The sequence below is a fragment of the Mobula hypostoma genome, chromosome 6 (assembly GCF_963921235.1).
Source record: "Mobula hypostoma chromosome 6, sMobHyp1.1, whole genome shotgun sequence".
NCBI classification, from domain to species: domain Eukaryota; kingdom Metazoa; phylum Chordata; class Chondrichthyes; order Myliobatiformes; family Myliobatidae; genus Mobula; species Mobula hypostoma.
Genome location: NC_086102.1, coordinates 40,905,510 through 40,929,954, shown reverse-complemented (window position 1 = coordinate 40,929,954; position 24,445 = coordinate 40,905,510).

Below are 24,445 nucleotides of genomic sequence, written 5' to 3'. Positions count from 1 at the left end.
TAGGATCATTTTTCTTTCTTGACGTTTCCACTGACATTTTTTTCAGCTGATTTTATCTCAATGATAATGATGGAGAGCCTGTATCGTCTTTGTATAGTTATATGGCCGGAAGGAATTGACAATTACTTAATATGTTATAATCAATGTAATCCAATACATTTATTCTTATATCTTTTTGTTTCTCATCATTTCATTTTTATTTATTTGGAAGCTCTAGGCTGATGGAAAATAAACTCTGAAAAATAACGTCTATTATCAGAATCATAAATTTGTTACAGAACAGAAGAGTGATAGGGCCCATGCTAGTTCCCAGGAAACCAATCCTGGTGGTTCCATTAAGAAACAGGAAGCCTGAAATGTTGAATTTGTTCCTTTTTCCATAGATGTTGTCTGACTTAGACAATATAGACAATAGACAATAGACAATAGGTGCTGGAGTAGGCCATTCGGCCCTTTGAGCCAGCATCGCCATTCACTGTGATCATGGCTGATCATCCACAATCAGTATCCAGTTCCTGCCTTATCCCCATAACCTTTGATTCCGCTATCTTTAAGAGCTCTATCCATCTCTTTCTTGAAAGCATCCAGAGACTTGGCCTCCACGGCCTTCTGGGGCAGAGCATTCCATATATCCTCCACTCTCTGGGTGAAAAAGTTTTTCCTCAACTCCGTTCTAAATGGCCTACCCCTTATTCTTAAACTGTGGCCTCTGGTTCTGGACTCACCCATCAGTGGGAACATGCTTCCTGCCTCCAGCGTGTCTAATCCCTTAATAATCTTATATGTTTCAATAAGATCCCCTCTCAGCCTTCTAAATTCCAGAGTATACAAGCCCAGTCGCTCCAATCTTTCGACATATGACAGTCCCACCATCCCGGAAATTAACCTTGTGAACCTACGCTGCACTCCCTCTATAGCAAGAATGTCCTTCCTCAAATTTGGAGACTAAAACTGCACACAGTACTGCAGGTGTGGTCTCACCAGGGCCCTGTACAGCTGCAGAAGGACCTCTTTGCTCTTATACTCAATCCCCCTTGTTATGAAGGCCAACATGCCATTAGCTTTCTTCACTGCCTGCTATACAGCATGCTTGCTTTCAGTGACTGATGTACAAGAACACCTAGATCTTGTTGTGTTTCCCCTTTTCCTAACTTGACTCCATTTAGATAATAATCTGCCTTCCCATTCTTACCACCAAAGTGGATAACCTCACATTTATCCGCATTAAACTGCATTTTCCCACTCACCCAGCCTGTCCAAGTCACCCTGCATTCTCATAACATCCTCCTCCCATTTCACACTGCCACCCAGCTTTGTGTCATCAGCAAATTTGCTAATGTTGCTTTTAATTCCCTCAGCTAAATCATTAATATATATTGTAAACAGCTGCGGTCCCAGCACTGAACCCTGCGGTACCCCACTGGTCACCGCCTGCCATTCCGAAAGGGACCCGTTAATCGCTACTCTTTGTTTTCTGTCAGCCAGCCAATTTTCAATCCATGTCAGTTTTCTGCCCCCAATACCATGTGCCCTAATTTTGCCCACTAATCTCCTATGTGGGACTTTATCAAAGGCTTTCTGAAAGTCCAGGTACAGTACATATACTGGCTCTCTCTTGTCCATTTTCATAGTTACCTCCTCAAAAAATTCCAGAAGATTAGTCAAGCACGGTTTCCCCTTGCTGAGTGTTTCCAGCATTTTCTGTTGATTGAATCTGTTTGCATCCCTCCTACAGAGAATTTCAGATAATAACTGATCAAATGTTTTCCTCACAGTTCCCTTGTACTTTTTGCCCAAAAATTTTATATTGGTGTTCTTCGGAACCATTCCCCTTTTGTCCTAATTAAGCCAATCATGATCTTGAATTTGTCTATTAAATATTCTCTCAATTTTCGTTGGTCCAAGGAAACCAGCTTCTCTAGTCTGAGTTTACCTCAGATGTTTCCCCAATCAATCACTGAACAGAATATTGACAAAGGGGTGCAGACCCAGGACATAGACTCTTTCCACAAATGATGTCTGACCTGCTGAGTTTTTATTTCCAGCATTTTCCATTGTTGTTTTGGATTTCCATCATCTGCAGTTTTTATTTGAGTCTCACTCTTCGAACATGACTCGTTCAAGGGCTTACATGCATTTAATCCAGATTTTCATCTGCATTTATAATTAAGTAAACTACTGCGGTAAAATATGAAGCTAAACCAACTAAAAGTATCTACATTAGAACTGGGTCCAAATGACATGAACAGCCCACCTACTGGCAAAGCAAGCAAAGTACTTTTATCTTACTGTGTTATTTTTGACTTTTGTATAATGTGAATTGAAATATTTATTCAGGCAACAAGCTAAATGTGAGACGTTCATCTACTCAAAGAGCAATTGGCTGAGCTCTTCTATTATTTTCTCAGACAAGTTAATGTTCGTGATTTTTATAGTTGCATATTTCATATTATCAGCAACATGAATATAAAAAACAAGGAATGAACAACATCTGTGCGGCACTTTTCATGTTCCTTCAGAATACCCAAAAGAGCTTTGGACAAAGAGGTATCGTCATCATTGTAATATAGGAAACTTGGAAACTAATTTGCGCATGGCAAATCTCCCGCAAGTAGTGATGCGTTAATGGCCAGACAATCTATTTCTGAAATTGATTTGGACATCCTTTCTCTTTCCCATGGGGTCTTTTAAACATCTGAGAACACAGTTAAGTCTCCAGTTCAATGATTCCTCTAAAAGGCATCATCTCCAATAGCAGAGCTCTCAAAATACACAGTTTAGATTAATTGCACTTAAGTCTCTGAAGTATGACATGAAATCTGGAACCAGAGGGAAGGGCACTATCAAGTGATCCACAGCTCATATTCGCATTCATATGCAACTGCAGAATTACTGCAATCTTTCGCACCATTGCATAATAGTCCCAATATTCCCTGTTGAAATTAAACAACTTGAATTTTGTTTCAAAATAAAGAAAATAAATTGTAAAAAGCACATATGTATTTCCTCCATACTCAATCCAACAGCTGCATTTTAACTTTTTCATTAAGTATAAATCTGGCAAGATCATTTAAAATGAATGTTGTCAACTTAATTTCCTCTTTAAGTGAGACCAGATATTATTTTTTTCAAATTCAAAGAGTTACATCAGTACCATAATATAAAATTTGCATCAAAGTTGACCTGGATTTTATGTGGAAACCAGAACATTAATATTAGACCATGAGGCCTTAAGGCATAGGAGCAGAATTAGGCCATTCAGCCCATTGAGTCTGCCCTGCCATCCCATCATGGCTGATTCTGGATTCCACTCAACCCCATACACCTGCCTTCTCACCAAATCCTCTGATGTCCAGACGAATCAGGAAACGATTAACATTGATCAATACTGACAGAATAACCTTAGATCATTTGATGAGAAAGATTTTAAACACTTCTTGTAGTCCAGATCAATTTCTCCACAGTTATGAACAACAGCTATGGGTGCCATCGTACCGTATTGTTCAGCACAAGTATTACAGCTCGGGTGTCAGAGTTTGGAGTTCAGTTCCAGTGTCTTCTGTAAAAAAGTTTGTACGTTCTTCTGTGTGCACATGGGTTCCCTCCGGGTGTTCCGGTTTTCTCCTGCATCCCAAAAACGTACCAGTTAGTTGGCTAATTGGTCATTATAAATTGTCACGTGATAGGGCTATGTTAAATCGGTGACATGCTGGGTTACACAGCTCAGTGGGATCTGCACTACGAGAAGTGTTTAAAATCTTTCTTCCGGGCTGTATCTCTAAAATAAAATATTAAAAAGTTGGACAATTGAGACCAACTCAATGAACTTTCCTCACAACTGAAATGTTAACTCTTTCGCTCTCCATGGATGCTGCATGAACTGTTGAGTATTTCCATAATTCTGTATGTTTATGCTACATCTCCAGTTTTAGCAGAATTTCCTAGAAGGAATTGGGAGGATTTTGCAGAGTTGGCGGTACATTTTTGATAGCACCAGACTGGTGCAAAGGTAATTCTGTAATGGTTCATTCAGATCTCGTGGTTTATGGCAGTCAGTGACCCCTGGAGAGTTGGATGTTAACCACATTAATGCGAGTCTGGAGTCCAGATTGTACAAGAATGACGATTTCCTCCCCTGAGGGGTGTTGTTAGCTTAAGCAGATGGGTTTTCAAGTCAGTCTGATAATTTTATGGTCATCATTACCAATACTGTATTTATTTCTGATATTTAACTCATTGAATTTAAATTCCCAGCTACTCTGGTGGAATCTAAACTCATACCTTTAAATTATGTGTTCAAAACCCCAGATTATTAATTCAACAACTAGTAATGTCACTGTGCTTTCAATATTTTGTTGATGCTAGGAAAAGGATATATATGGATTATATTAATGGTAAAACAAATGTGAAATACAACTTCAGATTGCATGCTGTAACTTACAATTTTAGAAGGAGGAAGAGCGTAAAGGATATTTAGTTGCTATGTTTGAAAACAATGGAAAATGAACTCACAAGTCTGCACAGAAAGATGGACGAAAAGTTCATACAGGTATTCAAAGAACCAACAAGCTTCATTGGACATACACTATAAATTGGTCAGAATTGAAATTGGTAATTGGCATGAAATTGGTCTTAAATTAAAAATTATTGGTTCCTAGAGATTCTATCTGTATCTCTTATCAATGGAAATGATAAACTTTGTGAACAGATATAGACTCACTAGACTATATTGCACTCAATTCAAACAGGACATGCAAGGAAGGAGAGGTAACAGTAGGAACTGATTGGAGGGAATGTTACCCTGCTGAAGAACGATGTCACAGAGACTCAAAGAGAGTCAGAATAAGGAAAAATAATGGGAATATCATACCCAGTAAAAATGTTCCACGATTGATTTGGTGAGCAGGGTGCTGCTGATCACAGGTATGACTGCCACTAAGCTGGGGAGAATAGCCTGAAGTCGTCTCCCTGGTGGAAGAACTATGTCATCAGTGCACACCATCTGAGAAGATAGAAACACAGAAAACCTACAGCACGGTACAGGTCCTTTGGCCCACAAAGCTGTGCCGAACATGTCCTTACCTTATAAATTACCTAGGGTTACCCATAGCCCTCTATTTTTTTTAAGCTCCATGTACCTATCCAGAAGTCTCTTAAAAGACCCTATTGTATCTGCCTTCACCACTGTCGCCGGCAGTCCATTCCACGCACTCACCACTCTCTGTGTAAAAAACGTACCCCTTACATCTCCTCTGTACCTGCTTCCAAGCACCTTAAAACTATGCCTTCTCATGCTAGCCTTTTCAGCCCTGGGAAAAAGCCTCTGACTATCCACATGATCAATGCCTCTCATCATCTTATACACCTCTATAAGGTCACCTCTCATCCTCTGACACTCCAAGAAGAAAAGGCCAAGTTCACTCAACCTATTCTCATAAGGCATGCTCCCCAATCCAGGGAACATCCTTGTAAATCTCCTCTGCACCCTTTCTATGAGTTGACACATCCTTCCTTTAGTGAGGTGACCAGAACTGAGCACAGTACTCCAAGTGTGGTCTGACCAGGATCCTATATAGCTGCAACATTACCTCTCGGCTCCTAAACTCAATCCCATGATTAATGAAGGCTAATACACCATATGCCTTCTTAACCACACAGTCAACCTACGCAGCAGCTTTGAGCGTCCTATAGACTCTGACCCCAAGATCCCTCTGATCCTCCACACTGTCAAGAGTCTTACCATTAATACTATATTCTGCCATCATATTTGACTTACCAAAATGAACCACTTCACACTTATCTGGGTTGAACTCCATCTGCCACTTATCGGCCCAGTTTTACATCCTATCAATGTCCCACTGTAACCTCTGACAGCCCTCCACATTATTCACAATACCCCCAACATATGTGTCATCAGCAAATTTACTAACCCATCCCTCCACTTCCTCATCCAGGTCATTTATAAAAATCACAAAGAGTAGGGGTTCCAGAACAGATCCCTGAGGCACACCACTGGTGACTGACCTCCATGCAGAATATGACCCGTCTACAACCACTCTTTGCCCTCTGTGGGCAAGCCAGTTCTGGATCCACAAAGCAATGTCCCCTTGGATCCCATGCCTCCTTACTTTCTCAATAAACCTTGCATGGGATACCTTATCTTTGGGATGGGATGCCTTGCTAAAATCCATATACACTACATCAACTGCTCTACCTCCATCAATGTGTTTAGTCACATCCTCAAAAAATTCAATCAGGCTCATAAGAAATGACCTGCCTTTGACAAAGCCACACTGACTATTCCTAATCATATTATGCCTCTCTAAATGTTCATAAGTCCTGCCTCTCAGGATCTTCTCTGTCAACTTACCAACCGCTGAAGTAAAACTCACTGGCCTATAATTTCCTGGGCTATCGCTACTCCCTTTCTTGAACAAGGGAACAACATCTGCAACCCTCCAGTCCTCTGGAGCTTCTCCCGTCCCCATTGATGATGCAAAGATCATCGCCAGAGGCTCAGCAATCTCCTCCCTCACCTCCCACAGTAGCCTGGAAGTACATCTCGTCGGATCCCGGTGTCTTATCCAAGTTGATGTTTTCCAAAAGCTCCAGCACATCCTCTTTCTTACGCACATCCTCTACCTGCTGTGCATTTAGTTATCATTGCAGAGTCTGAAGGTGGAGAGATACCGGCTAGGTTTGGATGCACAGCAGCAGCTGTCTGCCCTCCTAAATCAGTAGGCTCAAAACTACAAAAGAAGCCCAGAAGTCCTCTAACTGCAGGAAAGCACCCAGAGCAGCTGGAAAGGCACCATTTCAGCAGGTTCATATTGACCACGAGATAGATGAGGGCCAGGCGTATGGTTTTCCATGCAAATAATATCATTTCCCCTGGCAAGGAATCCATTCACCAGTGACCTACCAGGAGCTGGAAGCACTCCTCATAATTTATCCGTGCTGATGATGTGGCTGTAAAGATCTGATGGTGCTGGCACGTCAATGGGATCAATGAGGAAAACATTGTCAGTGTGAGAATGATCTTCACATCTGGTTCTCACAGAATTAAACTTGTCAATCTCCTCCAAAACAAGACACAGGAATTGCTCCACACAGATAGAATATAGAGTACAGCTGGCTGGAAATGGGCATCCCCAGTGCACTGCTCTTCCAGAGCAAAGGAACCTTCTGCCTTTTTACCAGGTACTCTGCAGTGGCATACAAAAGTCACCACAAAGTGTGGCCTGTGTCTGAACACACATAAAGGCATTCTGGTACACCTTTTAGCAGATCTTTTCAGGATCAAGGGAGGGGCAGGTAGGCAAGCACCTGCACCAGATGGATGTTGTCCCGAATTAACATGGTAGGCACAGCATTTGATATCAAAGTAAAGAGTGTTTCACAGTTCCCATATCATCGGGATGTGACTTAGCAGATTCAGGTTTATTATCTCTGTCATTATGCAGTTAAATTTGTTGTTTTGCAGCCACAGTACAGAGACGTTACTTTAAGTTGCAATAATTAAACAAACAGTGCAAAAGGAAAACGAAGTATTTTGAGACACTGTATTTACAGAGCAGAGAAAAGGCCTCAAGTTTGTCAGATTACCTGTTGTAGTTTGGATTCAAGTATAAGTGCTGCCATTGAGTTAAAGTTCTAACTGAAGGCAACAAAATATCTCAGAAGAATATATTCGCAAGTTCTTATTTTCTCTTGGCAGCCCATGCAAAACAGAGTGGCATTTTAATTCTATGTTCTTATTAACCTCTTTGTACGATACTGGTGTGTGACCCTCGCTATTGATTGGAAATCCGACTTCTATCGCTGAAGGAAATTCTACGGTATGATCCAGAGGTTTATTAGTAAAGCACATGACTTTTGCACGCACCTTGTAAATGATTTTTAGAATAAAGTCAATTCCAATATGCAGTCCCAAATATTGTGTAATACATGGAGACTATCCACTGCACACTTGCATGAACACAATGCGCCTAGGCGCAGAGTAGACAGAACACGTCGAGACCCTCCATTGGTTGGATTCGACCACAGATGTTGTGTCCTAGCAGTCTAGCCAGTATGCAAGCCAGGGCAGTACAATATGGAAAGCAAGGTGTTCCACATACAACAGGCCCCCCCTCTCCACACAGCTGATGAGTCCAAAGGAATGGCAGAGACTGATACAGCTTGGCACCAACAGCGTCACAGGAGTTGCCAGTCAGCGTTGAAGTCAATGTAGGACTGCCTTAGGGACTCCAGCTCCAGACTTTTCCTTGGGGTTTTAGTGTATCTGCAAGGCAGCTCAGATTTAAGATTAGAGTTCCTTAAAGTTGTCATAGCCAGGATGGGCAGTGGAGATGAGCTCCCATTACCTATTGAATGCTCCCAATGGTGTGCATCTTAAATAGTCTCTGACGACTAAGTCCAGCTCCCGGCCTTCACATGTGGCTTAGCTGCCAAGCCTGGCGGTACTGCTTCTACTGACATAAGAAGGGGCAAATGAGGGTTACCCGTTGCCCTAAAACCAGCCACTCTGGGTAGATAGGTTGTGGTTGGCAGCTTATCTCGGAGAAGAGAATACACGTACAGGTGGTATAAACCAAAGTGCAATAGTCATCTGACACCTCAACTCTCTGAAGTTGATCACGCATACAGTACGTAATTAGTATTTATTTTTGAACTAGTTCATATGGAAACCATTTCTAACAGCAGGGAGAATCATCATTCGTTCACAGCTTTGTTGAGAAATGAGTTGGAGGAGAGTTGGATGAAAGAGGGTTGAAGACTGCATTGGACGTTTTTGTCCCAAATTTGTCCCAAGCTTTTCTTGCATGGAGGAGCCTTAACGTTGGCCACATCAAACCTTGATGACAACTGGGAGCAGAAAGAGAGAAGCCAAAGAGAGAGTTCCAGACACATGCCCGGCCCAGGTTTCTTTGCAGGCAGCAGTGAGGATTGCTGAAATTCTGAATTTCTTAGATGCTGCATCACTCAAGGTGGTGGCTGCAAATTTCACAGTTAGTAGACATCCCTGCCAGTGGAAAGTAATGCATAGTCTCGACTATAATGTGAAAAAAAATAATTCGTCTGGATTTGGAGACTTCCCAAGACTCAGAAAATGATAGGCTGGACATATCCTGAGCCCTGTGTACGAAACCAGAGCTCTTCACAAACCAAACAGTTCAACAAAATCAATAGCTTAAAACCAGGGAGAACTTTTATTCTGCCTGCTCCTGGCCCACTGAACACAAGTTCATTTTATCCTCCTTTGCTCAGTACCTTCCCACCTACATCCGCGAGACTTCTCATGCTCTCGATATCCTCACTAACTTTCAATTTCCTGGTCCTGATTGCCTCATTTTCACCATGGATATCCAATCCCTGTACACGTCTATCCCCTATCAAGAAGGCCTTAAAGTTCTTTGCTTCTTTCTTAATAGTTCCCCTCCACTATCACCCTCCTCCATCTGGCAGAGCTGGTCCTCACCCTCAACAATTTCTCCCGCTTTCTCCAGACTCGCGGGGTAGCCATGGGCACCCCTATGAGCCCGAGCTATGCCTGCTTTTTCAGTGGCTACGTAGAATAGTCCATGTTCCAAGCCTTCCCTGGTCAAGCTCCCCAACTCTTCTTCCAGTACATGGACGACTGCTTTGGTGCTGCTTCATGCACCCATCCCGAGCTCGTCAATTTCAACAACTTTGTCTCCAGCTTACACCCTGCCCTTAAATTCACTTTGTCCATTTCTGACACCTCTCTCCCCTTTCTCTATGTCTCCATCTCTGGAGGTAAACTGATGACTGACAGCTTTTATAAATCAACCAGTTCCTATTGCTTTCTTGCCTATAACTCTTCCCACCCTGTCTCCTGTTAAAATGCTATTTCCTTTTCCCAGTTCAATTCCCAGGATGAGGCTTTCCTTTGCAGGATATCAGAAATGTCCTCCTACCTCAAAGAATGGGATTTACCTTTCTCTACTATTGATGCTGCTCTCACCCTCAATTCCTCCATTCCCCGAACATTTGCCCTCACCGCATCTTCCTGTTGCCTTTATGGTGATAGAGTTCTTCTCGCCCTTACCGACCACCCCATCAGCCTCTGCGTCCAACGCACCATTCTCCACAACCTCTGCCATCTCTAAAGGGATCCTACCACCAAACACATCTTTACCTTACCCCCCTCCACAGTCCATGATTCCCTTGTCCAATTGTCCCTCTGCAATAACCTCCCTCCCAGTATTTATCCCTACAAGCAGCCAACATGGTGCACCTGCTCATTCACCTCCACTTTCAGAACCCAAAACAGTCCTTCCAGGTGAGGTAGATGTATTGTATCCAGTGCTCCTGATGTGGCCTCCTCTAATTGCTAAGACCCATCATAAATTAGGGGGCCACTTCGTCGAGCACCGCTGCTCCATCCACCAAAAGCGGAACTTCCCAGGTGCCAAATATTTTAATTCTGATTCCCATTCCCATTCCAAGGTGTTGGTTCACAGCCTTCCCTTGTACCACAATGAGGCCACCCTCAGGGTGTAGGAGCAACACCTTATAGTTTTGGGCCCCTAATCTAAGAAAGGATGTGCTGACATTGGAGAGGGTTCAAAGGAGGTTCACCAAAATGATTCCGGAATTGACAGGCTTATCATATGAGGAGCGTTTGATAGCTCTGGGCCCGCCCTCACTGTAATCCAGAAAAATGAGGGGAAATCTCATCGAAACCTATCAAATGGTGAAAGGCCTCAAAAGAGTGGAGGTACAGAAGATGTTTCCTATGATGGGAGAGTCTAAGATCAGAGGACCCAACCTCAGAACAGAAGGGTGTCCATTTAGAATGGAGATGAGGAAGAATTCCTTTAGCCAGTGAGTGGTGAATCTGTGGAATTTGTTGCCACAGGCAGCTGTGGAGGCCAGGTCATTGGGTATGTATATGGTAAAGGTTGATAGCTTTTTGATTGGTCAGGACATGAAGAGATATGGGGAGAAGGCAGAAGACTGGGGTTGAGAGGGAAATGGATCTGTCATGATGAAATGACAGAGCAGACTTGATTGGCCAAATGGCCTAACTTTGCTCCTATATTTCATGCTCTTATGGTCTTATATTCTGTCTGGGTAGCCTCCAACACGATGGCATGAATATCAATTTCTTCCTCTGATAAAAATAGTTCCCTCCCCCTCCCTTCTTTTTCTATTTCCCCCTCTGGTCTCTCACCTGCCTTTCACCTCTCCCAGTGCCCCTCCTCCTTTCCTTTCTCCTATGGTCCCCTCTCCTCGCCTATCAGATTCATTCTTCTCCAGCCACCCACCTGGCTTCACCTATCACCTTAATGCTATCCCCCTTTCCCTCCCCCTATCTTTTTTATTCTGGCATCTTTCTCCTTCCTTTCCATTCCTCAAGAAGGGCTTCGGCCTGAAATGTCGACCGTTTATTCATCTCCATAGAAGCTGTCTCACCTACTGAGTTTGTGTGTGTTGTTTTGGATTTCCAGCATCTGGACAAAGTTCCTGTGTTTCGATCTTTTATTGCTTTCACCCGAGACAATTTAATGTCAGCCAAGTAATAATTGTCTCAAAGGCCATTCTGTCATTGGCTCCACCAAGTGTTATAACCACAGCCGCTGGGGCACTTCAGGTCAGTAGAGTATCACTGGGGTCACTGAGGTGAGATTCAGTTATTTGGACTGCTCAGGGAACTTCTTCATTATTATCCAGAGAAGATTTCACTCTTTATTGTTTTCTACAATGTCGTTGTCTTTTGCTTGCCAGTTTTGAGGAGACAGTGGTTGGTCACTGTGCAACAGCAGAATCAGGAGATTGTGCCTGTCTGGCCTTGTAAAGAGGCACTTCAAAGACCTGTGAGGTTTATTTGAGGGCACCACCACACTAACCAGATGCACAAGCTGAGAAAGAGTTTGTACCACATTGTGGGAAGTCCTTTTGTTCATTTGGTTTGGGTGCAGACATGATAATTAATGGAACACCACCAAATGGCAAATGACTATTAACCAACTAACCAGTACGTCTTTGGCATGCTGGAGGAAAGTGGAGCCCTGGGGAAAACCCATGCAGTCCATAGGGAGGACGGACAGAGACTCCTTACAGAATGGTGCCGGAATTGGAGTCTGGACTCTGGAACACCAACTGGCATATGCCAGTCTCGCCATTTCCCTTTGATATTTGAAGACATTATCGTTGCTTACATTATCAGCAATGTGATAGAGATCAGCACTAATGAGAAAGCTTTCTGAACTAGGCAGTTCCTGTGGCTGCAAGATTTCACAGGAGGCTGCATTAGTTGCAGCAAAAGACTCACTGGCTGAAGTCCCTAACATATCATCAAAGCACAGGTTGGTGTTAGTTCAAAGGGCGTCAGGGTAACCTAGTGGTTAGTGCGATCTATTACAGCTCAGGGTGTACTAGAGTCCAGACTCCAATTCTGGCACCATTCTGTAAGGAGTCTCTGTCCGTTCTCCCAGGGAATGTGTGGGTTTTCCCCAAGGCTCCAGCTTCCTCCCACATTCCAAAGAAGTACCGGTTAGTTTGTTAATTGATCATTGTAAGTTGCCCCGTGATTAGGTTAGGGTTAATCAGGTTTGTCAGGGGTGGTGTGGCACAAAGGGCCATAAAGGTCTATGCTGTGCTGTGTCACTAAATAAATAAATAAACAATGTCTGGTATTGCCTCTGTAAGTGTAGATCCAAAGGCACAGTATAACGTCCTAACTCATTCTACACAACGCAGCTTTGAACCAACTTGAACTTCAGCGTTACTGCAAGATTAATACCTCTAAAGTTGTTTTCCAACTGGGGGCAGTAGTCACGAAAGATTTCTTCAAATGACAAGGAAAAATTTCAACTGGAATCAAGGAAGTCCAAGGGCAGCTGGACTTTGGTTACCTTAAACATGCAAGATGGACTCCAAATCACACATCACCCTCACTTGGAAATACCATACGTTGTTCCAAGCTTTAAAGACATAGCCTGGTCACCTCTCCCCTCATAGTAACATCATCATAGTTGTCTCTGGTCAGACAGCTCAACTGCTGATGGAGGGAGGAGCTCTGGTTGCCCGGGTGGCCAGATGAAGGGACAGATGGGACAGTGGAATGAACCCAGCAGATTCACAACAATGAATGTCAAGGGTGGTTGTTAGTGTGGGACAATACCAACATGTATGGATCCCTGCTTACATGAATTTGCCCATAAGGCACAGGTCCTGAAACCCACACCTCAGGAGCTGGTCCTGCACAATGTGAGCCACTTCTGGGAAATGCCCACTGTGCCTTTCCACAATGTGGGAAGGTGTTTCCTGTAGAGACTGTTTCTGTCTGCTCTCCAGCTCCTCAAACTTGTTATCTGTTCTGCCATCTGGTAGCGAGGAGTTCAACAGTGGAGATCACTCTATATAGAAGACTTAGTTCTTTACACCGGGTCCTGGGGTGTGGAATGCACAGAGCAATGCCATGTTTTTAACTTGGTTCACTGACTCTGTGGCTGCCTGTCATTTCTGCATGCCAGCAAGACAATATGATGCTATTCTATAAAGCAGTGTTTTGCAAATTCCATTCCAAATGAATGGGCTGAGTGGCCTAATTCTGCTCCCATGTCTTATGGCCTTGCGGTCTTATCTGTACATTGTGCCTGTAATGCTGCTGTAAGGAAGATTTTCATTGCACCTGTGCACATGACAATAAACTCAAATTTGACTTGGCTTTCAGGTAAAGGGTAAAGGTGTTACTACATTTATCATTTTATTGATCCTAAAGAGGCTATATGCTGTATACAAAGATAGATGGGAAATTAAGTTGTGAAGAGGGCATAGTGATATAGATGGGTTATGTGGGAGAGGAAATAAAGTAGTGTGGGAAAAACAAGATTACCTGGACCTAATGAACTGCACCTCAACGTGTTGAAGGAGGTGGTTATGTGCAGGTCTTTCCCTGGTAAAGAACAGGTTCCATTTTTTAGGTTCACAAATCATTGGACATAAATCCAATTGGACATAAATCACTCAAAGTGATAACCATGCTACACGTTGAACAAAGTGGAATCAAAACACACGAGGCTGATAATAAAGAATGATTAGCAAAAGTGGAGGGGTGGGTGGGAAGCTAATTCTGCTATTTGTAGGAACTGATGACTATAGATAAAAGATATTGCCCAAACCATTGCTTGTACTTTAATAACTGATATATATGTTGGGCATAAGTAAGGAAATGGCTTTTGGAGCAATTATGATAAAAAAAGCAAGATTTAAACAAAGGACAAAATGATTACATTATACAAGAAGAGAGAGAAAGGATAGTAATAAGCAACAATAAATGAGATAAATAGAAATGTGTGTAATGTGTGAAATTAGATTGCTGTTATGACTTTACTCTCTGAAGCAGTTCTATTAGGCTTTATATTAAGGTCTTATCCATTAGTGAGTTTTTCCATCTGACCAACAGAGATGTAATTCAACACATAAAACATTGGTAATTGGTTATTACTTAAGGGCCCATTGTAAAGCTTGTTGCTACACTTGGCCTGTCATGACTTGTGGACGTGTGCATGGACATGATGTGATGACATTTGAGGTTAGTTGACACGCCATCCACATAACCATTGAACTCATTATAAAGGTTTACATTTTAGGAATGGATAATTCTGTAAAATATTTTTTGCTTTTTGATCGAATCATATCCCAACTTTAAGAAAAATGAGAAAAAACTGGAAAGACTAAACTCGTTTAGCTATGTTAGTGGTTTATATGACAACTGATTTGCCCATTTGATATGCTTACATTTTATGAGATGATTTTATTGACAATGTTTGCGAAATACTGTGGTTGACAAGAGATTGTCAGAAATTGGTATTTGCAGAATAAATATTGACTTAAGACAAGCCAAAGAATTAACTCCTGTGAGAATAAGGCAGAAGTAAAGAGAATATAAAATAATTTTTGAGATGTTTATCAGGGATCACATGATCAGAATTCAGAAAATGAAGAAATGGTTTTACTGACCTTTAAGTTGGACATTTGGCAGTTGAGAACCTGAAATAGACTGTGAACACCAGTCCAGCTAAAGTAACTTTCAGATAAACTTGCACATGAAAATGGACATCTGGTATTCATAGAAGTCTAGACAATTTTGGCACTGAAGAAAGCTGTTTGGCCCATAGATCTGAGTAATTGTGCATAGTTCCTGCAATTCTCTAATTTTTTATTGTTATAAACTTCTCTTGATCCACTAATAAAAAAACACATTTCCAAATTAAATCTACTTTAAATCCATGTGTTCTTCATTATCAACGCAAAGTAATTGAAATATGCAGATGAGAGCATTTGACATGATATCTGTAAATTTAAGAAAAAATCCAGAATTTCAACTCAAAGTACAGTAGAAATACCTCCTAATATGTTTTTCTCTTTGATTCTGATCATATGATCCTTAATTAAAGTCCTCAAAGATCCAAACCATCCCAGCTATGCTATCTTCTCACACTACCACCAAGCAGAAGGTACAGAAGCCTGAAGTCCCATAGCACCAGGTTCAAAAACAGCTATTTCCCTTCAGCTATTTAGTTCTTGAATCAACTGGCTCAACATTAAGCTCAAAAGTTTAGCAATTGCAACAAGTCTGATTATTTGTCACTAAAGTAGACTTGTTTCTCCTGAAATTGTTCTCTCTTCTAAAAATTGTGAAAACTTTATATTTGCATATTAATCATTTATGTTTCTCCAGTGAATGATGCTTATACGATCCTATGTGCCTTTGATGCTAGGGTAAGAAAGCTTTTCATTGCACCTGAACATACACGTACTCGTGTACGGTGACAATAAACTTTGAATCGGGTGGTTACGTTTATTTCCAGCAGTGAAGGAGTTCAACACTTGGCTTCATAAATATAAAATAGTCACTGATAAATCTAGCAATAATTAAAGGAGAACCTGCTTTTCTGAGAAACAGCTTGAATGCATAACTTGTTGCCACACGGAGAAGTTGAAACTGAATAGCGAGATGCATTTAAGGAGAAATAATATTTTATGTGCACCTAATGGAGAAGTGGATTGCGCAGTACTGTATTCGTCAACATGGAGGGGAGAGAGAGTTTGTAAATCTGGCAGGAGCAAAGGATATTGCGAATGGTGAAGGTGGAGCACCATAGTCGGGGTGTGGGACGGGTGACAGAGAAGGAGTGCCAGGGGCAGGGGTAGAGTGGGTGCAGACACACCCAGCCCTCAGACACCAAGCAGGGTCATTTGATTCCAAACAATTGGTTTATTGGTCATTACAGAATGCCTTTCTAGTGCTTCCTGCTCCTTCCCCTCTCCCGTCCCCTTTTCCCAACTATAATTCCCCTCACCACCTTCCCACTCTCAGTCTGCAGTAGAGACCCATATAGAACCAGATTTATCATCAGTCACATATCTTATGAAGGCAGTTTCTTTTTTGGACCAGTACAGTGCAATACAAAAAATTATTACAGCACTGTGCAAAAGACTTAGGCACCCTAGCTATATACATTAATGATTTAGATGAAGGGATTAAAAGTAACATTAGCAAATTTTCAGATGACACAAAGCTGGGTGGCAGTGTGAAATGTGAGGAGGATGCTATGAGAATGCAGGGTGACTTGGACTGGCTGGGTGAGTGAGCGGATGCATGGCAGATGCAGTTTAATGTGGATAAATGTGAGGTTATCCACTTTGGTGGTAAGAACAGGAAGGCAGATTATTATATAAATGGAGTCAAGTTAGGAAAAGGGGAAGTACGGTGAGATCTAGGTGCTCTTGTACAGCAGTCACAGAAGGCGAGCATGCAGGTACAGCAGGCAGTGAAGAAAGCTAATGGCACACTGGCCTTCATAACAAGGGGAATTGAGTATAAGAGCAAAGAGATCCTTCTGCAGCTGTACAGGGTGAGACCACACCTGGAGTATTACGTGCAGTTTTGGTCTCCAAATTTGAGGAAGGACATTCTTGCTATTGAGGGAGTGCAGCGTAGGTTCACAAGGTTAATTCCAGGGATGGCGGGACTAGAAAGATTGGAGTGACTGGGCTTGTATACACTGGAATTTAGAAGGATGAGAGGGGATCTGATTGAAACATATAAGATTATTAAGGGATTGGACACACTGGAGGCGGGAAGCATGTTCCCGCTGATGGGTGAGTTCAGAACCAGAGGTCACAGTTTAAGAATAAGGGGTAGGCCATTTAGAACGGAGTTGAGGAAAAACTTTTTCACCCAGAGAGTGGTGGATATGTGGAATGTTCTGCCCCAGAAGGCAGTGGAGGCCAATTCTCTGGATTCTTTCAAGAAAGAGATGGATAGAGCTCTTAAAGATAGTGGAATCAAAGGTTATGGGGATAAGACAGGAACTGGATACTGATTGTGGATGATCAGCCATGATCACAGTGAATGGCAGTGCTGGCTCGAAGGGCCGAATGGCCTACTCCTGCACCTATTGTCTATTGTCTATATATGCTATGTATGTCACATCGTCTGGTTTGGTGCTGTTTGTTCTATGCGGAGTAGAACAACAATAATTCAGGTTCTAATTGGAAATCTAGTTGGGAATCTGGCTCATTAGGTGTTTTCCTCCTTTAAAGCTCAACAGTGCCAAATCCAGCACTCCTTATAGGTCCGGATGACTGAGTTATGAGCATGCTCTGTTGGCATGGGGACACTTGTGACTCATCCTTGGACTGTGTTGGTCATCGACACAAGCAACACATTTCACTGTATGTTTTGGTGTACCGTGTACAAATAAAGATAATCTTTTCCCCCTGTCTCCTTGCTCCAGGGCACCATCTCCCACACTTCCTTTAAATTCCAAGAGTACTGTTTCCAGTACTCCCTTTAAGCTCATCTGGTTCAATGGAAAATTTGTTATGCTACCTCTTTCCACTGTGTAATGAACAGTATGTAAGACAAACTTTTCACGGTCTCTCAGAGTCAGACCCTTGGAGGGTCAGACACCCTGAGCCAATAGGCTGGTCCTGGACTTATTTCCTGGCATAATTTACATATTACTATTTAATTATTTATGGTTTTATATTGCTATATTTATACTCTATTCTTGGTTGGTGTAACTGTAACGAAAACCAGTTTCCCTCGGGATCAATAAAGTATGACTATGACTATGACAGTACATGTGACCAATTCCAATGTAGCAGCTTAAGTCCAAGGTTGTAAGGAAAATCTTCCAATAAGGAGACTAGATCATTAGATTTCTATATAGAAACTAGGTACAAGTCTCCTACTTACTTGATGTGGTGTGAAACCTTCACTGAAATCTTGCACAGGGACTATAGAAGGCCATTCAAAACCTTCTTATATATTTTCTGTGGGGATGGGGGAGTGTGGCGTAGAGGTTGGTGTAACGTTTTATGCTGCCAGCTGTAAGATCGAGATTCAATTCCTGCCGCTGTCTGTCTGGAGTTTGTATGTACGTCCCATGATCCCATGGGTTTCCTCTGGGTGCTCCAGTTTCCTTCCACAGTCCAAAGACGTACAGGTTGGGGTTAGCAAGTTGTGGGCATGCTACGTTGGCGACACTTGAAGGTTGCTCCCAGCACATCCTCGGTGCAAATGACACAATTCACTCAATATTTGGATGTACGTGTGACAAATAATGCTAATCTTTAATTATTAAAAAATCTCTGGCCTATTTCTTTCTCCAACCCCAGAAAGATCCAAAACCAATTATTTCATGCCCGCTCAACATATGGGTTGAAGTCTCCTGCAATGTGTAAATGTTTAACGGAATAATGATTTTGTTATAAATGACTAAGCTACATTTTATAGTAAGAAAATAATACTACATTTCTGCCTTAAATATTTATAAATATCAAGTCTTGTTCAGACTTTCTGAGAAACGATAAAGGACTTTTCACTATTAGAACTATAAAATATTAGCTGAAAAATCATTATTATTTCAGTTGCACAGTGCAGTATGCTTATTGTTATTCTTTGCAGCACAACAGCCGGTAGTAAGCTGTTTAATATTCTTAGGAAGTAGTCAAGTTTTGCCATAATTACAGCTGTGCACAGTGGGTGTAATAAGTTACGTCACAAGAACGTAATATTGACCAGTGGTGAGGAGCCATCTGTTTCTCTTTCAATCCAGCTTCATTACAACGCTCATATAACAGCATGCTACATCCAATAAAGCCCAAATCCAGCTGTCCCCCCCCAACACACAACTATGCAATGCTAGATCACATTCTTTCCTCTTTTCCTTGAAACATCACCAAGATCGGAAATGTTTTCACATTTTAGAAAACCTGTCATCAATCCCTAAATAGAAATATACTGCATTCGACACCCCTCAAAAAGATGCATTTGCCATCGTTTCCAGGAACAATATTCAATAATAAGTGATTGCAGTTTGAAACTAGCCCAGAATTTGACAATCAAAACACACTGCAATATTCAGGAGAAAGGGAAGGCGAAGGGGCACCAGTGGGAGCTGATAAGCAGGTGAGAAGAGGTGAGAGACTGAGGTGGGAATAGAGGGAGGGGGGAGGGATTATTTTTACTAAAAGGTGAAATCAATATTCAAGGTTGGATGCTACCCAGACAAAATATAAGGTGTTGCTCCTCCACCCTGAGGGTTTTTGGTAATATTGCTTGAGGGAAGAATGTTGTCAAAATGAAGGGGAACACACTATACTTCCTCAAATAATGTCATGGAATTTGACCTGGAGAAGAATGGTTTAATATTTTTACAACCAGCAACTCAGGTACTCATCTCCAATCTACAATCAGCAACAATACTGTATGTCTATCCCACTGCAGACCTCATGAAAAGTTGTACTCAGGGATAGAGAATGGATTTCCCATTCCTCATATTTAATTAGTACTTAGGATAAATTGGAAGGCATCTTTAGCAATCGGCAAAAGGGATGTCAGATAATTTGATTCATCAATTACATTTTGAATGTTATCAGACAGTAAACCAGGAAAGTAAATAGCAATATTGTTTTATTATTTTTGTACAAGGATCAAAATAAATATTAGGACATAGATACAAAACAGTCATGCTGAAGTATTAAGAGGGAACTTAAATATATTCTAAATTTCATGAAGCGTTGGATTTTGAAGTGATTTCCTAAGCTTTGATACATATGAAACAAGTTCCTCGGGCAAGGGAAACTATTGTGAATCTGGCATTCTGTTAAAAGATAAAATAGTGCATTGTTGAATCTATTGTTACTTCATTCAAACTGCCCTGGTCCACCAACATGGATGTCACAGCCAAGAAAGCTCCCCAGTACTTCCTCAGGAAGCTAAAGAAATTTGGCAAGTCCCTGTCGACTCTTACCAGTTTTTATTGATCACCATAGAAAATACCCAACCTGGATGCATTGGTACGGCTTGGTACGGCAACTGCTCTGCACGTGACTGCAAGAGACTGCAGAGTTGTGCACGCAGCTCAGCACATCATGGGAACCAGCCTCCCCTCTTTGGACTCTGTCTATGCTTCTTGCTGCTTCAGTAAAACAGTTAGCATAGTCAAAGAGTCTACCCACTCCAGGCATTCTCTCTTTCCTGCTCTCCCATCAGGCAGAAGATACAACAGCCTGAATGCATGTGTCATCAGGCTCAAGGGCAGTTTCTATCCCACTGTTATCAGGCTCTTGAATGCACCTCCTGAAAGATAGAATGACTCTCGACCTCAGAATCTACCTGTTAGGATCTTATGCTTTATTACGTACCTGCACTGCACTTTTTTGATAGCTTTTCACTTTATTGTTATTGTTTTACTTTATTCTAACTCAATGCACTATGTGATGATGATTTAATCTGTATTTACTGAAGGCAAGACAGCCTTTTGTACAATCAACAATAATAAACCAATACCATTATTTTATAAAAAGGCAACAACAATATCATGAAAAACAGCCCTGTTCTACACTCACTCTGCGTATAAATATTCCAGAAATTACCGTCTAATCTTCTCCATTATAAATTGAAGCGTTAGGAGCCTCACCGTTGCTATCATTGCAATTTCCAGGTAAATTTTATTCTCTTGACATTTAGATCTGCATCAGAATCTCAGATATTGCTCCAACTTCTGTCACAATGCTCTAGTAGATTTGTTCATCATTGAAGAGAGCCTGTTTCAAAACCAATAAAATCGTTTTGTATTTATGAATAATTATATACTGTCATTCAAGAAGATTCACATGCACCTTTTGTTATGATCTCTTTAATAATGGAAATGCTTTCAACAGTTAGCTTGTTTACTGGGGTGCTGTATTTGGTATACATCATGCAGTTTGTTATCAAGCCCTTAATCAGGGTTAGCATCAATGATACAAAATATAATATAATATGGTATCATATTGCTTAGAAGTTGACATAAGCAATCTTTATTTAGTACATCTTGTAATTTGATTTCTTTTTAATAATACCAAACCTGATCAACCATCTACAGTAACTCTCTGTGCAACAGGAGAACATATATCATAGAACAATGGTCTCTATTGTATTATTTCTTACATTATTATCACACAGTATTGCACATTGATAAATTATTATTGTGTATATTATTATTCTGTACTTTATCATTAGTTATTATTATTATATTTGTTATTATTGCTAAGTGTTTTTAGATGTTGCTACTGTAACAAAATAATTTCCCACGGGATCAATAAAGTTACCATTATTATTACTAACTACTAATTTCTTCAGTGTGTTATCATTGTTTATGTAACTTCTGGTTTGTGTTAATTTCATTTTATTTTTCTTAATTATTAAATTTAATTCACCTAATTCATACACACTCTTTGTAATGGACCTGCTGCAAGCATGCCTTTTTAATCCAGCAGGCAATAATCAATCACACAAGTTAGAGGAGGGATTAACTTTCACCGTGATTAGTAACCTTGTTGCTGTGAATCAGGGGTACATTGCATATTCCAGAATTTCCCTTTCAGAAGAGGAATGTCTGACAGTCTATAAAACAAGCAGCTAATCTGCAACACAACATTTATTGACAGCAAAATAGATTAAAATCTATCCCAGCATAAGCATTTTTAATCCTTAGTGAATAATTGTGTAGAATGAGCTATGCATTTGCAGGAAACAGTTTCCTGACTTGTAATCTTCTTCATTCTTCTCTCAATGTTTTGGATTGAGACTAATTAGTCTATGTCCATCTATCTGAATGCCTCATTTATTCTTATGAAGTATTTCTTGGAGTATGCCTCTCTCCAATCTCTAATGTATGGGAACTAGATGGCCATTTTCCCATCCGTGATCTCACTTTAGATTTCACCACAGAAACATTTTGATGCGATCTCACCCTTTTTCCTTTATAATCTGTTGCCACATTTGCTCTCCTTCAACAGCCTTCCTTCCACTTTTTTCAATTAATGCTGAAGCTGATTTAGATGCATTCTGAGTTGTCAGTGCATCTGCATTTTTCCAGGCGTATGTTCTTTAACCGAGTGTGGCATCAATCTTAGCTCAATCCTTGTGAGTCAATTCTTCAAAGTAAAATATGAACTGCCTTGTCTGATTTTCTTCTTTAATGTCTCTTTCACTGTGTACGTTCATCCCTCAGCTTTTTCATCTGATGATAGATGACAAAGAGCCACAAAACAATGTTTGATCCCATTTAACTTCATAAATTGTTCAAGGCTGCACATCATTAGCTAATACATTATCCTTGGAAAGAACATGTAAGGCAAAAGTACCCCTCAGCTGTCCTCTAGTGTATTCAGTGGTGGTGCATGACCCAATCTGTTTGCTTCATTTTGAATTGTTGAAGTTACAAGGAGAGACTGGATAGGCTGGGTTTGCTCTCACTGGAATGTAGGAGGCTGAGGAAGTTTATAACATAATGAGGGGCATTCATGGGATAATCAGGGTTTTTTTTCTCCCTGGGCAAGGAAATCTGAGAACTAGATGGCACAGTTTTGAGGTGGGAGGGAGAAATTTAAACAAAGATCTAAGAGATATGTTTTTCACACAGAAAGTGTTTAATATCTGAAACGACCTGCCAGAGGAGGTAGTAGAGGTCAAAGCAATTACAAAAATGTCTGGGCAGCTACATGAATAAGAAAGCCTTTCAAGCTGGGCCAAAAGAGTTCATATCTGTGCTCTACATATTTATGATTCTATGACCATGCAAGAGTTGTCCACACTTTTATCTGCGAGTCCATGTGGATGGCCTGGAATGGCTCTTTTAAGACCACTTCTATATTTGTAGTACTGATCTGCAGACTGGGCACTTGCTGGCCGGATCTTCAGGGTCGTTGATTATGTTGAGCAAATTGACAATTCAATAATCTTTTCCTGTCATTAATAGTCAAGTTCTCACATTATTTTGGTCCGTTGTTTTTAGGATATAACTACTGCATGATCTATTTGATACAACCCTGACTTTTGGACAGCTACTAACATTTATGTAGTGAAAGGCTTTATATGATTCTGTAAACATATGTCATGATCAGTCTAACCACTCAAAGTGTATTCAATACTTACAATAATACTGGATCCTTCTGTTTCATTCTGCAGATGTACCGTGGAGAGCATTCTGACAGGCTGCAACACTGTCTGGTATAGGGGGGAGGGTGTCTACTCACAGGATCAGAAGAAGCTACAGAAAGTTGTAAAATTAGTCAGCTCCATCTTGGGTACCTGCCTCCATAGTATCCAAGACATCTTCAAGAATCACTCCCTCAGAAAGATGACATCCGTTACTAAGGATCCCCATCACCCAGGACATGCCCTCTTCTCATTTTTACCATCAGGTAGGAGGTACAGAAGCCTGAAGGCACACACTCAGTGATTCAGGAACAGTTTCTTCCCCTCTCCCATCTGATTCCTAAATGGACATTGAACCCATGAATACCATCTCACTTTTTTATTATTTGTTTTTTCACTATTTTTTAATTTAACTATTTAAGATGTAACGCACTGTAAGGGTTCACTGCTACGTAATGGCTTTTTTGTAATGTTCACTGCTGGAGTAATGGTTTCTCTGTAGCACCAATGTTTGGGTTATGGGGGAGATAACTGGACTGTTGATGCATGTTAGCCAATCAGGATTTTGTTGCCCTCTCTTGTGATTCTGGAAGCAGTTGTTTTCGCGGGCTTTTGCGCGAAGGAGAGGGAGAGATGAAGAGAGAAGACGTAAACGGAGAAATGTGGTAGATCGCGGTCGGGGTGGACTCCGAGCGGGGGGTCCGTAGGAGGATATCGGTGAGGGAAGACACACTACTGAAACAGTGTGAACTCCAGCTATTGCGCACAGACTGTTTAATAAGATTGGCACCCTTTTTTAAAATATTTTGTTTCTCTACTAACCATATAATCAAAGTAAGAGTTATAAAGCTTAATTGTTTAATCGCATAATGTGTACTGTTTGTTATTTTGCGGTACTGATTTGTAACAGGGGACACATCGCGCAGCATCCAGCCAAACGAGATTTCTTAAGTTTGGCCTGGCAGGGGTTAC